General features: G+C 39.3%; 1 protein-coding gene and 1 pseudogene across 3 annotated transcripts in view; one reads left to right on the forward strand and one right to left on the reverse strand.

Moving 5' to 3' along the window:
* ERAP1 (endoplasmic reticulum aminopeptidase 1) overlaps window positions 1-17,376 on the reverse strand; it is a 132,697-nt gene that overhangs the window by 89,665 nt on the left and 25,656 nt on the right. The window lies entirely within an intron of this gene.
* On the forward strand, window positions 12,532-13,413 carry LOC110126017 (ferritin light chain pseudogene; annotated as a pseudogene).

Consider the following 17,376-nt stretch of genomic DNA (forward strand, 5'->3'; position numbering starts at 1 on the left):
TACAATACTGTAAAGTAACTAGCCTCCAACTAATATAAATAAGTGAACAAATAAATAAATGAAAAAATAATAATAATAAAAAAAGAAAAAACCAAAGCAAAACAGGAAGAGTACAGGAGACCAGTGGCAGGAACAGCATAGGGAAAAGGCAAGCAGCAAGTCCTCTGAAAGCTGAGAACAAGCGATAAACAGACCAGTTCTGTCCTGTGGGAAGAGAGACAAATCGCTTCCTGGTTCTCAAAACGGCAGCAGCGGCAACATTTACTTACTCACGCATTCATTCATTCATCCAACACACAGAGTTCTCTCTGTAGCAGAAGCCTAAATCTGATTCACTTCCAAAACTCTTACTTCTTCTTTTGCCGTGGACTAAGGTTATTAGATTCCCTGATCTGCTGTAACAAGGGGAGCATCACTATGTTTTTCTGGCCATATATACTTAGGAGCATGAAATCTGACAGTGATAACATAAATGAGTAGTATTTTTATGAGAAGATGAATGCTGTCTGAGGACCAGGCCTCTGTCTCCAACAGCCATCTCCATCTATGCGTAACTTAAAGCCCTCTCCCCACTTCCAGGTAGTAAATAAACCCTGAAAAAGAAACACAGAATCCCAGAATTCACTAAGAAAACCCTGCTTTGCCTCCTGAATTTCTAAAACTAATTCTCTATTATTGGGTGTACTGGGGACCCAACATAGGAAAAAAATACAATTTTTGAATGTCTAGGTCTGTAGATTAAGAAAGATTTGTTCTTCAGTTTGAGAGAAATATTGAAAAAAGTCCATTCCCAGAATTTTCTAGTTAAAATTTTACTACAAGATATATGAATAGTACTTCCATTTAATGCCCCAAATGATATTAAGTTTCCATAAATATAATTTAGTGCTTTCCTACTTTTGAAAAAATAACTTGTGTTAGATGCAAAGTGTCACATTCAAGTCTGACAATTAAAATAGACTTTTCAAAAACCATATTACAATCTCATACTTTTTAATTTAGTTTTACAATGTTCAGATGGTAATGAGAATAGAAATGGTGACTCAATTACTTTTCAAGTGAAGTACCGTGATGAAATATATTCATTTTCTCCTGACAGGGAATTATTATTGCCTTAAATTTAATCTTAGTTCTGCACATGCTACAGGGATTTTCATGGCTAAATTGTTTTAAATTAGCTTATGATTCATCCATCTTGAAAAATGAATGCACTGAACACACGATAAAATAAGGCAGAATAATATGTTATAGGCTGCAGATGATTTTAAATTTTATTTTCTAGAGATATTTTTATTAAAATATTTGTCTTAGGTGGCTAAAAATCATGTCCTTTGATTTGTTTTAAGGGGCACGGTTGGGAGACTGGACTGATCTATGTGTACTTGTTCAGTCACTCAACAAATAGAGAGCAAAGCAGATAAAGGATCAAGGCCAAAAACTCTGCTGAAACCAGGAAGAGCAAACTAATTGTCATGTGTAGAAGCCTACCCAGGAAGGGTGGGAAAACCGAGGCTCTCTTCAGACAGAATTGGCACCCCTGATTCCAGGGCAGAGGTTGTTTGCTCTCTGCCCTAGTTTGAAACAACATGCAGACAGAAGGTAGAAGAGAACCAAAACTATAGAAATAGACCAGAAGTCTGCAGGTAAATCTGATCAGATGATGTCAAAACAGAAAGACTAAACTTGCTTTCACCTCACATGAAGGCTAAAATGTTCCAAAAATTATTCCAAAAATCAGTATCAATTATTGTATACTTATCTCCAGTTAGAAATGTGTAAAAAGGGACAAATACCAAGAGCTCGAAGCTATAAAATCATCTGTTAGGTAAGAAGGGTAGCTATGATCAGCTTAACTGGGCCCAATGGACCCATTTTCCCCCAGAAAGGGTTTTAATAATATGAGTTGTATTTATTCACATTGTAAACAGGAGAACAAACTTAGAAGGCAAAGTTCCTTTTGTTAGCTTACAGTGAATGATGTCGGATTCATGATCTCTGAAAAAGAAGATTTAGCTTCAGGACCAGGGACCAGGCTTGATCACTCAAGCGTTTTTGTGTAGCAGAGTTCTATTAAAGTGAAAAAGGGACAGAGAAAGGTTCTGACATAGACACCAAAAGGGGGACGGAGAGTGCCCCTCTTACTAGTCTAAGCAAGGGAATTACATACTTTTCAAAATTAGTTATTACAATAAATCAAAAGAATGCCTCAAGGTTGTAAAGATCTTACCAGACCCACTCCCATAATATACATTTTAGGATAACAGGATTCGTCAGAAGGTTTTCAGGAAGGAGAAACTGTCCTCAAGCAGAATACACTGTTGTTCTATAATCCTTACTAAAGAATGTAGGGAAAAGTTTGTCCTCTCCTCCTCCTTGAGAATTCCAGATGCCTCTCCCCTCCTGGGGACCCTGGACTGATCAGCCTGCCTAGGAACTGACTCTCTCTCTTTCCTGTACACACCAGTGGCAGTCATAAATTTGGAACTCACAGTGAAATGTGGCTTTGAAAAGATTGTTTTCTCCACATAGTACTTTAAAATTTGTTTAGAATGCCTAAGGTGATACAAGACAGTGTAACAAGTCTGAAGACCAATCAACCTCAAAGTACTTAAAAGTTCTTAGAAAATGACTTTCCTGAACCTTAGAAAGGTAAGCAAAGTAGTGTAGACTTTTATTAATAGTAGCAATTGCATTTGTGCCCAAAGAGAAGGAAACATTTACTTGTAAATGATGATAAAAGATGGGTTTTTGAAGGACACCACCTCACTGGAAGAAATACATGGTCATGGACATTTCTGACTCCTTTCCTGAGTTAAATAATCCTTCTCTAACCATTGCCACTACTTCAGGCTGTGTGTACATGCACAGACAAACACACATACACACACACACAATCCATATATATGCTGCCTACTAAAGACTCATTTCAGATCTAAAGACACACACAGACTGAAAGTAGGGGGATGGAAAAAGATATTCCATGCAAAAGAAAGCCAGGGCAACAATACTTCAATCAGACAAAATAGACTATAAAATGAAGACTCTAACAAAAAACAAAGAAGGACATTACATAATGATCAAGGGATAAATTAACATAGAAGATATAACAATTATAAATACATAAATAAAGATAGATAGACTGAAGATAGCCAACATAGGACTACCTAAATATATAAAGCAAATAGTAACAGACATAGGGAGAAATGAATAGTAACATAACAATAGTAGGGTGCTTTAACACCCCACATACATCAGTAGACCATCCAGAGAGAAAAGCAATAATGAAATATTGGCCTTAAATCACACATTAAACTAAACAGATTTAGTAGATTTTTATATATATATATATATATATATATATATATATATATATAAATCACACACACACAAAAATTATAGGCCATTATCACTGATGAACATAGATGTAAAATTTCTTCAACAAAATATTAGCAAAACAAAAGCAACAATACATTAAAAGGATCATACACCACAATCAAATGTGATTTATCCCAGGGATGCAAAGATGGCCCAGTATTCACAAAGCAAAATCAATGTGCTATAGATCATTAGCAAATTGAAGGATAAAAACCATATGAGTCTTTCAAAAGATGCAGGCAAAGCTTTTTTTTTTTTTTTTTTAACAAAAGTCAGCATATGGAGGGAGGAGCTAAGATGGCAGAGGAATAGGACGGGGAGACCACTTTCTCCCCTACAAATTCATTGAAAGAACATCTGAACGCTGAGCAAACTTCACAAAACAACTTCTGCCCACTAACAGAAGACATCAGGCGCCCAGAAAAGCAGCCCATCATCTTTGAGAGGAGGTAGGACAAAATATAAAAGATAAAAAGAGAGACAAAAGAGCTGGGGACAGAGACCCATCCCCGGAAGGGAGTCGTTAATAGAGGAAGTTTCCAAACACCAGGAAACCCTCCCACTGGCAGGTCTGGGGGAAGTTTTCGAATCTCGGAGGGCAACCTAACTGGGAGGAAAAATAAATAAAACCCACAGATTACATGCCTAAAAGCAACTCCCAGCAGAAAAGTACCCCAGACGCCCGCATCTGCCACCAGCAAGTGGGGGTGGAATGGAGGAGCGGGCCCAGCATTGCTCAGGGTAAGGACTGGGCCTGAGTGCCCTGAGGACAATCGGAGGGAACTAACGTGAGATAGCAACTTAAACTGTGGGATAGCAAGAGAAAGAGAAAATTAACCAGCCCAAACACACTGCTGGCCGTTCGCAGAACAAAGGGACTGAGCAAGTCCAGAGAAGAGCTAGCCTGAGGCAGACCAGCCCAGCCCCGCCGGAGGCAGGAGGCGGGGGGAGGGGAAAGGGGCAAACTCAGCCCCAGAGACGGCCTCCCCTACCAAACTGCAAACAGGCCTCCAGTTTCTAACCAAAGACTTCCTGAGATTCTGGATGGTTGACATCCGCCGGGAGGGTCGCGGCTAGAGGCCAGCTCCCAAGAACAGACACAAGGCACACCCGACCGGTGCGTGTGAAAACTGAGGCTGGGACTGTGGAGGGGAGAAGGCGCACCGCACCCGGGGAGAGTGCGCCCGTCAAGCTCCTGGCAGCCTGAGCTGCTCGGGCTGGGGAAGGCACAAAACGCAGGCCCAACTGAGTCCGTGCTTTTGTGGAGTACCCGAAAACTGGAACCGCACGCAACGCAGGGCCTGCTCCATATAGAGCAGCCGGGAGCCTGAGCAGTGTAGACGGGGAAGGCACGCACCGGTGAGCGGGGCAAACCCACTGTGAGCGGAACACTGCGAGTGCTTCCCACACAGGCCAGTGACATTTGTCTGCAGCGCCCCTCGCTCCCTGTGGCAGAACTGAACTAGTGAACCTAAACAAGAGACCACCTCCACCCGCCTGTGTCAGGGCGGAAATTAGACACTGGATAGACCTGCAAACAGAAGTCAAATAAACAAAGGGAACCGCTTCAGAAGGGACCGGTGCAACAGATTAAAATCCCTGTAGCTAACACCTACTACACCGGAAGGGACCTGTAGATATCGAGAAGTGTAAGCTGGAATGAGGAGCTATCTGAAACTGAACCGAACCCACACTGACCGCAACAGCTCCAAATTCCTAGATATATTTTTACTTTTTTTTTTTAATTAAAAAAACAATTTTTTTTCTTTTTTTTTAAATTTTTCTCTTTTATTTTCTTTTAAAATTCCCTATTACTCCTCCATTACTCCTTAACTTTCATTTTCATATATTTTTACTATTTATTAGAAAAAAAAATTTTTTTTTTTTATTTTTTTCTCCTATTTTCTTTTAAAGTCCTCTATTACTCCTTAATTTTCATTTTCATTTCACTATAACCTTGCAAAAAAAAAAAAAAAGAATCAGCCCTATTTTTAAACTGAACTTCATATATATTTCTAAAATGTTTTGTGTTTTTGTTTTGGTTTTTAATATTGTATTTTTTAAGAGTCTAACCTCTACTCTAGATTTTTAATCTTTGTTTTTCAGTATTTGATATCAATATTGGACATTTAAGAATCCAATATTCAGTTCCCATTTTTATTCAGGAGTGTGTTGATTACTCTCTCCCAATCTTGACTCTCCGTTTTCTACCTCAGAACACCTCTATTTCCTCCCTTCCCCTTCTCTTCCCAATCCAATTCTGTGAATCTCTGTGGGTGTCTGGGCTATGGAGAACACTCCGGGAACAGACAACTGCGCAGATCTGTCTCTCTCCTCGAGTCCCCCTTTTTCTCCTGCTCATCTCTATCTCCCTCCTCCCTCTCCTTTTCTTCATGTAACTCTGTGAACCTCTCTGGTTGTCTGTCACGGTGGAGAATCTTTTCACCATTAACCTAGAAGTTTTATTATCAGTGCTGTATAGTTGGAGAAATCTTGAGACTATTGGAAGAATAAAACTGAAATCCAGAGGCAGGAGACTTAAGCCCAAAACCTGAGAACACCAGAAAACTCCTGACTACATGGAACATTAAGTAATAAGAGGCAATCCAAAATCCTCCATACCTACACCAAAACCAACCACCACCCAAGAGCCAATAAGCTCCAGAACAAGACATACCACGCAAATTCTCCAGCAACGCAGGAACATAGCCCTGAACGTCAACATACAGGCTGCCCAAGGTCACACCTAACACATAGACCCATCTCAAAACTCATTTTACTGGGCACTCCATTGCACTCCAGAGAGAAGATATCCATTTCCACGCACCAGAACACCAACGCAAGCTTCCCTAACCAGGAAACCTTGACAAGCCAATCGTCCAACCCCACCCACTGGGTGAAACCTCCACAATAAAAAGGAACCACAGACCACCAGAATACAGAAAGCCCACTCCAGACACAGCAATCTAAACAAGATGAAAAGGCAGAGAAATACCCAACAGGTAAAGGAACATGAAAAATGCCCACCAAGACAAACAAAAGAGGAGGAGATAGGGAATCTACCTGAAAAAGAATTTAGAATAATGATAATAAAAATGATCTAAAATCTTGAAAACAAAATGGAGTTACAGATAAATAGCCTGGAGACAAAGATTGAGAAGATGCAAAAAATGTTTAATAAGGACATAGAAGAAATAAAAAAGAGTCAATTAAAAATGAATAATGCAATAAATGAGATAAAAAACACTCTGGAGGGAACGAACAGTAGAATAACAGAGATAGAAGATAGGATAAGTGAGGTAGAAGATAAAATGGTGGAAATAAATGAAGCATAGAGGAAAAAAGAATCAAAAGAAATGAGGACAACCTCAGGGACCTCTGGGACAATGTGAAACACCCCAACATTCGAATCATAGGAGTCCCAGAAGAAGAAGACAAAAAGAAAGGCCATGAGAAAATATGTGAGGAGATAATACCTGAAAACTTCCCTAAAATGGGGAAGGGAATAGTTACACAGGTCCAAGAAACCCAGAGAGTCCCAAACAGGATGAACCCAAGGCAAAACACCCCAAGACACATATTAATCAAATTAACAAAGATCAAACACAAAGAACAAATATTAAAAGCAGCAAGGGAGAAACAACAAATAACACACAAAGGGATTCCCATAAGGATAACAGCTGATCTATCAATAGAAACCCTTCAGGCCAGAAGGGAATGGCAGGACATACTTCAAGTAATGAAAGAGAATAACCTACAACCTAGATTACTGTACCCAGCAAGGATCTCATTCAGATATGAAGGAGAATTCAAAAGCTTTACAGACAAGCAAAAGCTGAGAGAATTCAGCACCACCAAACCAGCTCTTCAACAAATGCTAAAGGATCTTCTCTAGACAGGAAACACAGAAAGGTTGTATAAACACAAACCCAAAATATGAAAGTAAATGGCAATGGGGCCATACCTATCAATAATTACCTTAAACATAAATGGGTTGAATGCCCCAACCAAAAGACAAAGACTGGTTGAATGGATACAAAAACAAGACCCCTATATATGCTGTCTACAAGAGACCCACCTCAAAACAAGGGACACATAGAGACTAAAAGTGAAGGGCTAGAAAAAAATATTTCATGCAAACGGAGACCAAAAGAAAGCAGGAGTCGCAATACTCATATCAGATAAAATAGACTTTAAAATAAAGGCTGTGAAAAGAGACAAAGAAAGACACTACATAATGATCAAAGGATCAATCCAAGAAGAGGATATAACAATTATAAATATATATGCACCCAATATAGGAGCACCACAATATGTAAGGCAAATGCTAACGAATATGAAAGAGGAAATTAATAGTAACACAATAATAGTGGGAGACTTTAATATCCCACTCACAACTATGGATAGATCAACTAAACAGAAGATTAACAAGGAAACACAAACTTTAAATGACACAATGGGCCAGCTAGACCTAATTGATATCTATAGGACATTTCACCCCAAAACATTCAATTTCACCTTTCTCTCAAGCGCACACAGAACCTTCTTCAGAATAGATCACATCCTGGGTCATAAATCTAGCCTTGGGAAATTTTAAAAAATTGAAGTCATTCCAATCATCCTTTCTGACCACAGTGCAGTAAGACTAGATCTCAATTACAGGAAAAAAATTACTAAAAATTTAAACTTATGGAGGCTAAATGACACACTTCTGAATAACCAACAAATCATAGAAGAAATAAAAATATGCATAGAAATGAATGAAAATGAAAGCACAACAACCCAAAACCTATGGGACACTGTAAAAGCAGTGCTAAGGGGAAGGTTCATAGCATTACAGACCTACCTCAAGAAACAAGAAAAAAGTCAAATAAATAACCTAACTCTACACCTAAAGCAACTAGAGAAGGAAGAAATGAAGAACCCCAGGGTTAGTAAAAGGAAAGAAATCTTAAAAATTAGGGCAGAAATAAATGCAAAAGAAACTAAAGAGACCATAGCAAAAATCAACAAAGCTAAAAGCTGGTTTTTTGAAAAAATAAACAAAATTGACAAACCATTAGCAAGACTCATTAAGAAACAAAGGGAGAAGAACCAAATTAACAAAATTAGAAATGAAAATGGAGAGATCACAACAGACAACACTGAAATACAAAGGATCATAAGAGACTACTACCAGCAGCTCTATGCCAATAAAATGGACAACTTGGAAGAAATGGACAAACTTTTAGAAAAGTATAACTTTCCAAAACTGAACCAGAAAGAAATAGAAGACCTTAACAGACCCATCACAAGCAAGGAAATCGAAACTGTAATCAGAAATCTTCCAGCAAACAAAAGCCCAGGACCAGATGGCTTCACAGCTGAATTCTACCAAAAATTTAGAGAAGAGCTAACACCTACCTTACTCAAACTCTTCCAGAAAATTGCAGAAGAAGGTAAACTTCTAAACTCATTCTATGAGGCCACCATCACCCTAATTCCAAAACCAGACAAAGATGCCACAAAAAAAGAAAACTACAGGCCAATATCACTGATGAACATAGATGCAAAAATCCTTAAGAAAATTCTAGCAGACAGAATCCAACAGCATATTAAATAAATCATACATCATGACCAAGTGGGCTTTATCTCAGGAATGCAAGGGTTCTTTAATATCTGCAAATCAATTAATGTAATACACCACATTAACAAATTGAAAGATAAAAACCATATGATTATCTCAATAGATGCAGAAAAAGCCTTTGACAAAATTCAACATCCATTTATGATTAAAACTCTCCAGAAAGCAGGAATAGAAGGAACATACCTCAACATAATAAAAGCTATATATGACAAACCCACAGCAAGCATTACTCCCAATGGTGAAAAATTGAAAGCATTTCCCCTGAAATCAGGAACAAGACAAGGGTGCCCACTCTCACCACTACTATTCAACATAGTTTTGGAAGTTTTGGCCACAGCAATCAGAGCAGAAAAAGAAGTAAAAGGAATCCAGATAGGAAAAGAAGAAGTAAAACTCTCACTGTTTGCAGATGACATGATCCTCTACATAGAAAACCCTAAAGACTCTACCAGAAAATTACTAGAGCTAATCAACGAATATAGTAAAGTTTCAGGATATAAAATTAACACACAGAAATCCCTTGCATTCCTATACACTAACAATGAGAAAACAGAAAGAGAAATTAAGGAAACAATACCATTCACCATTGCAACAAAAAGAATAAAATACTTAGGAGTATATCTACCTAAAGAAACAAAAGACCTATACATAGAAAACTATAAAACACTGATGAAAGAAATCAAAGAGGACACAAACAGATGGAGAAATATACCGTGTTCATGGATTGGAAGAATCAATATTGTCAAAATGACTACACTACCCAAAGCAATCTATAGATTCAATGCAATCCCTATCAAGCTACCAATGGTATTTTTCACAGAACTAGAACAAATCATTTCACAATTTGTATGAAAATACAAAACACCTCGAATAGCCAAAGTAATCTTGAGAAAGAAGAATGGAACTGGAGGAATCAACCTGCCTGACTTCAGACTCTACTACAAAGCCACAGTCATCAAGACAGTATGGTACTGGCACAAAGACAGAAATATAGATCAATGGAACAGAATAGAAAGCCCAGAGATAAATCCATGAACCTATGGACACCTTATCTTCGACAAAGGAGGCAAGAATATACAATGGAAAAAAGACAACCTCTTTAACAAGTGGTGCTGGGAAAACTGGTCAACCACCTGTAAAAGAATGAAACTAGAACACTTTCTAACACCATACACAAAAGTAAACTCAAAATGGATTAAAGATCTAAATGTAAGACCAGAAACTATAAAACTCCTAGAGGAGAACATAGTCAAAACACTCTCTGACATAAACCACAGCAGGATCCTCTATGACCCACCTCCCAGAATATTGGAAATAAAAGCAAAAATAAACAAATGGGACCTAATGAAACTTAAAAGCTTTTGCACAACAAAGGAAACCATAAGCAAGGTGAAAAGACAGTCCTCAGATTGGGAGAAAATAATAGCAAATGAAGCAACAGACAAAGGATTAATCTCAAAAATATATAAGCAACTCCTGCAGCTCAATTCCAGAAAAATAAATGACCCAATCAAAAAATGGGCCAAAGAACTCAACAAACATTTCTCCAAAGAAGACATACAGATGGCTAACGAACACATGAAAAGATGCTCAACATCACTCATTATCAGAGAAATGCAAATCAAAACCACAATGAGGTACCATTACACGCCAGTCAGGATGGCTGCTATCCAAAAGTCTACAAGCAATAAATGCTGGAGAGAGTGTGGAGAAAAGGGAACCCTCTTACACTGATGGTGGGAATGCAAACTAGTACAGCCACTATGGAGAACAGTGTGGAGATTCCTTTAAAAAATGGAAATAGAACTGCCATATGACCCAGCAATCCCAATCCTGGGCATACACACCAAGGAAACCAGATCTGAAAGAGACAAGTACACCCCAATGTTCATCGCAGCACTGTTTATAATTGCCAGGACACGGAAGCAACCTAGATGCCCATCAGCAGACGAATGGATAAGGAAGCTGTGGTACATACACACCATGAAATATTACTCAGCCATTAAAAAGAATTCATTTGAATGAGTTCTAATGAGATGGATGAAATTGGAGCCCATTATACAGAGAGAAGTAAGCCAAAAAGATAAAGACCAATACAGTATACTAATGCATATATATGGAATTTATAAAGATGGTAATGATAACCCTATATGCAAAACAGAAAAAGAGACACAGATGTACAGAACAGACTTTTGGACTATGTGGGAGGAGGCAAGGGCGGGATGTTTAGAGAGAACAGCATTGAAGCATGTATATTATCAAGGGTGAAACACATCACCAGCCCAGGTTGGATGCATGAGACAAGTGCTCAGGGCTGGTACACTGGGAAGACCCAGAGGGATCAGGTGGAGAGGGAGGTGGGAGGGGGGATCGGGAGGGGGAATACATGTAAATCCATGGCTGATTCATGTCAATGTATGACAAAACCCACTACAATATTGTAAAGTAATTAGCCTCCAACTAATAAAACTAAATGAAAAAAAAAAGTCAGCATGAGTTTATGGTACAAACTCTCCACAAAGTGGGTATAGAGGGAATGTGCCTCAGCCTTTTAAAAGCTGGATACAGTAAGCCCACAGCTAACATCACACTTAATAGTGAAAAGGCAAAAGCACTCTTTCTGAGATCAGAAACAAGACAAAGATGCCCACTCCTGCCACTTTTATTCCCCATTGTGTATTCTTATGTTCTTTGTTGGAGATTAATTGAACATAAGTGCATTGGTTTATTTCTGGGCTCTCTCTTCTGTTCCACTGATCTATGTGTCTGATGTTGTTTAGAGATGACACAATACTATACATAGAAAATCCTAAAGATACCAACAGAAAACTACTAGACCTTGTCAATGAATTTGGTAAAGTTGCAGGATACAAAATTAATATAAAGAAATTTATTGCATTTCTATAAACTAACAATAAACTATCAGAAAAAGAAATTAAGAAAATAATTCCATTTACCATCACACCAAAGAGAATAAAGTATCTAGGAATAAACCAGCCTAAGGTGGAAAAGGACCTGTTCTTAGAAAAATTTAAGACAGTGATGAAAGAAATTGAAGATAACACAACAGGTAGAAAGCTATATTGTGTGCATGGATTGTTAGAATTCATGTTAAAATGCCCATGCTACTCAAGGCAATCAAAGATTCAATGCAATCTTTATCAAAATACTAATGGCACCTTTCACAGAAATAGAATAAATAATTCTAAAATTTGTATGGAAACACGAAAGATCCCAAATAGCCAAATCAATCTTGAGAAGAACAGAGCTGAAGGTATCATGTTCCCTGACTTTATACCATAGTATAAATTCACAGTAATCAAAACAGTATGGTGCTGACACAAAAACAGAGCCATAGATCAATGGAACAGAAGAGAGAGCTCAGAAAGAAACGTATGCACTTATGGTCAATTAATCTACAACAAAGGGCGTAAGAATACATAACGGGAAAAGACTGTCTCTTCACTACATGTAACCAGGACAACGTGACAGCTACGTGTAAAAGAATGAAACTAGAAGTGCGCTCGGCGGCCCCGCGGATCTGTCTCTTGCTTCAACAGTGCTTGGACGGAACAGACTCAGGGATGCCCCTTGCTCCAGCCTCCGACTACCCTCCAACCTTTTTTCCAGTCGCAATCTCCGGAGTCAGCCACTGAGCTGTCCGCGATCACCGGGACCAGCCACCATTTTTTAACTCCTTACTACCGACCAATCATGAGCTCCCAGATTCGTCAGAATTATTCTACCGAGGTGGAGGCTGCCGTCAACCGCCTGGTTAACATGCAACTGCGGGCCTCCTACACCTACCTCTCTCTGGGCTTCTATTTCGACCGCGACGATGTGGCTCTGGAGGGTGTGGGTCACTTTTTTCGCGAATTGGCCAAGGAGAAGCGCGAGGGCGCGGAGCGTCTCTTGAAACTGCAAAACCAGCATGGCGGCCACGCCCTCTTCCTGGACATGCAGAAGCCATCTCAGGATGAGTGGGGTACAACCCAGGACGCTATGGAAGCCGCCCTTCTCCTAGAGAAGAACCTGAATCAAGCCCTGTTGGATCTGCATGGCCTGGCTTCTGCCCGCGGAGACCCCCACATCTGTGATTTCCTGGAGAACCACTTCCTAGATGAGGAAGTGAAACTCATCAAGAAGATGGGTGACCACCTGACCAACCTCCGCAGGCTGGCTGGTCCCCAGGCTGGGTTGGGCGAGGATCTCTTCGAGAGGCTCACCCTCAAGCACCGACTAGGAGCTTCTGGAGACCAGTGGCCTTTGAAGAACCCACCTAACATCAGGGCTGCCTGAAGCCCCTCTCTGCAGCTACTAGGCAGCTTTTTAACATCCTGGAGCCCTCTTTCAAGCCTTGGACCAGATGGAAACAATAAAGCTTTTTGCAGAAAAAAAAAAAAAGAATGAAACTAGAACATTTTCCCATAGCATTTACAAATATTGGATTAAAGACCTAAATACTAATACTGTAAGCCATAAAACCCCTTGAAGAAAATATAGGCAGAATACACTTTGACATAAATCATAGCAATATTTTTTTGAATCTGTCTCCCAAGACAAAGGAAACAAAAGCAAAAATAAATAAATGGGACTGAATTGAACTTAAAAACTTTTGAACAGCAAAAGAAACCATTTAGACAAAATGAAACGACAACTTACAGAATGGGAGGAAGTATTTGTAAATAATGTGACCGAGAAAGGGATAAAATCCAAAATGTATCAACAGCCCATACAATTCAATATAAAAAAGCAAAAAAACCCAACTGAAAAACTGAAGACCTAAAAAGACATTTTTCCTAAAGAGACAGATAGCTAACAGGCAAAGGAAAAGATACTCAATATCACTCGCTACTGGAGAAATTCAGATCAAAACCACCATAAAGATATCTCCTCACACCTATCCGAATGGCTAGCATCAAAAATGACCACAAATAACAGATATTTAGTACAGATGTAAATAAAAGGGAACCCTTATAAATTGCTGGTGGAAATGTAAATTTGAAAATCCACTATGGAAAACAGTGTGGATGTTCCTCAAAAAACTAAAAATAGAACTACCATATAAGGCAGCAATTTCATCCCTAGATATGTATCTGAAGAAAAAGAAAATACTAATTGGAGTAGATAAATGCAGTTCAATGTCCACAGTAGCATTATTTATAATAATCAAGATACGGAAGCAATCTAGTGTTCATCGACGAATGGATAAAGATGTGGTGTATATATAAAATGGAATATTACTCAGTCATAAAAAGTACGAAAATTTTGCCTTTTGCAACAATATGGATGGACCTGGAGGGTATTATGCTTAATAAACAGAAAAAAGACAAATACTCTAATGTTATCACTTATATGTGACATCTACAAAATAAAACAAATGAATTAATACAGCAAAACAGAAACAAGCTCACAGATATAGAGAACAAGCTAGTGGTTACTGCTGGGGAGAAGAGAGAGGGGAAGGGCTTGATAGAGGTAGGGTATTAATTGGCACAAACTATTATGTACACATATATAGGCTTACCCCGGTGGCTCAGATGGTAAAGAATCCACCTGCAATGTGGGAGACCTGGGTTCAATCCCTCGGTTGGGAAGATCCCCTGGAGGAGAGCATGGCAACCCACTCCAGTATTCTTGCCTGGAGAATCCCATGGACAGAGGAGCCTAGCGGGCTACAGTCCATGCCAGTCTGTACATGTACAGTCCATATAGACAAAGAGTCGGACATGACTGAGTGACTAAGCACATACATTATATATAAAATAAATAAGCTACAAGGATACACAGTACAGTGCAAGGAACATGACCAATATTTTGTAATAATTTTATATGGAGTTTAATCTATCAAAATTTTGAATCACTATGTTGTATATCTGAAACTAATATAAGTAAGTATACATTGATAAAAAAAAATGCAATTTTGAAATCAGTACCCTAACAAAACCAATTAGAATTCTAATAAAATTATGCTAGCATGGTTAAATTTCCATGGGCATTTGCCTTAGAATCTCAGTCACTCAAATTTTATGGCCTTTTGAATTAGACTCATGCTTCCTTCTTTTGAAATGAATGTCCTTGAAGACAAACAGTTCCACAGAAATCAGTTTAACCAAAATTTAAAATACAATCCAAAGAATGGCCTAATTTATCATTAATTTCTCTTTTAACATGGAGTAAACATCTTTCCACTTCTCCTCTCTAACTGAAACTCCCCAGAGAGCTTAACAAGAAAATGCAGCAATTCTCGAAGCCTCTAACAAGCCACATTTCATACAAAGAAAAAGTATTTCTGCAGAATTTTTCTCTTTTAAGTTTTAATACTCTCAGAAGCTTCCTCACTAATTGTGAGAAAGCTTGGCTTTGACACATTAACATGCTGAAGAAAACTATGTATGAACCCACCCAGCTTTCACAATATACTGCCCTTATTCTCCAATTTACAAATACATATGCTAAGTCAATCAAACAAGAAATCAACAGAATGAGATGGTTCTAACATGTTAGCAGTCTACTAAGCAAACCAAAACCCAAACCTGTAAATGTCTCAAGGATGAGAAATGGAAACCTAAGGACAACCAATCACAAATAACAAACCAGGCTTATTCAAAAAGCAACTGCTTAAACTACAGCCAATCAAATAATTTTCTTGCTTTGCCTCTATCTCTTCTCTGTTAAAGTCTAGCTTTCCCCAAGCTCCTATTGGTACAGCATGCGTGACGCTTCTGGTTTGATACTACCTAATTCAAATTGTGGCTCAAACTCTGAACACTTTTAACACGCTTCAGTTTATTTTCTAACACATTTGAGTGAATTGGCATTAAAGAAGCACATAGGAAAACAGACTACATATTCACATCATCATGATGATGATAACAACGTAATGAAGGTACTCACCACTAGGACTTCTTACCTGTGAGGAGGAAAGTTGAAGAACTAGCCCATGAACTTGAGCTGCAAGGATGTAAATAGTAATTGTCAAATTACTCTTTTCACAAGATACATTGACTCTCTCACTCTTGAAACAACTGTGTATCAGGAAGGCTTTGGAGGGAAAACCAACCCAAGCAGGTAGGCAGAGCTGTGATCTGACAAAGGTGACTGCGGGGCTTCCCGAGTGAATTGCACAGCAACCTCTGATTTTAGGGTAAAGACTAGGCTTCCTCTCCATGACTCCCAGCAACCAGCCATTTTTCTCCAAAAAGAAAAGTGGTGATGCAGTTTTTAAGATTTAGGTCACCACCAGAGGAGACTGCAGCAGGATTTCGGTCACCTTTGGGTTATTTCCGCCTTTCTTCCACTTCAGAGCTACACTTAGATTTGCTTTCACAGTCAAGTGAATTTGAGCTCTCCTCCTTGGTCTTGTAGAAAAGTACTAGGAAGATAAAGAGGAAGGGAATTTTCGGTTCTCTGGTAATCAGTGCAAATTCACTCACACACGCACACATGTATGCACATACGTGTTTGCAGGTTGGGTTTTTTCTCGTCCAGTAAACACCCAGCATGTCTCATGTAGACTGTCTGCCTTTCTGCCCCAGGGCATCTCCTCTCAGCATCACAGACGCCCACAGTTGGACTCAGAAAAGAGTGGAGTGAAGTACTTTACCACAGCACCAACCTCTGACGGGTGTCAAAACCAGAGCTGATGATTAACAGATATGCACAGCATAATTGCTCCAGTAGTTCAAATGCTGAAATACTTCCATATGGTTTTTCTGAGCCTGAAGGTTTCTAGACCACTGTTCTGGTCTCCCTAGTTTCTACCCTGGGACTTCCAGAGGTTCCCCACCATCCCAGCTCACCCTACTCTGGACTTCTTCACCAACCATTACACAGAAGGCTTAATGTCTAGCCCAGCAGGCATCCAGGCTTTGCTCTGCACTAACGCAGCGGCCACTCTGATTGGTCTGTGGTATGTGTATAGTTGCTGTTTAGTTGATAAGCCGTGCCTCACTCTTTTGTGACCCCATGGACTGTAGCCTGCCAGGCTCCTCTGTCCATGGGATTTTCCAGGCAAGAATGAGTGGGTTGCCATTTCCTTCCCCAGGGGATCTTCCCAACTCAGGAACTGAACCCACATCTCCTGCATTGGCAGGCAGATTCTTCCCTAGTGAGCCACCAGGGAAGCCCATTGTGTATAGTACTGAGTATTAAATATTTTAAATGTCACCCCTAGCTAAAATCTCATGGGAAATGTCACAGGATGGGGGAAATTGCCAATGCTGAAATTCTTGTCAAGACCACCACTGTATGGAGTTTGGAAGAACAGTGTTAAAATTCCTGAGATGCAAAACAGGATGAGACCTCAAGCAACATGCTGACTGTCATCTAAGAAAGAGGGGTCTTATTAAGTGTTGGGAATGACCGTGGCCCAC

Source organism: Odocoileus virginianus, chromosome 3, assembly GCF_023699985.2.
Source record: "Odocoileus virginianus isolate 20LAN1187 ecotype Illinois chromosome 3, Ovbor_1.2, whole genome shotgun sequence".
Taxonomy (NCBI): Eukaryota; Metazoa; Chordata; class Mammalia; order Artiodactyla; family Cervidae; genus Odocoileus; species Odocoileus virginianus.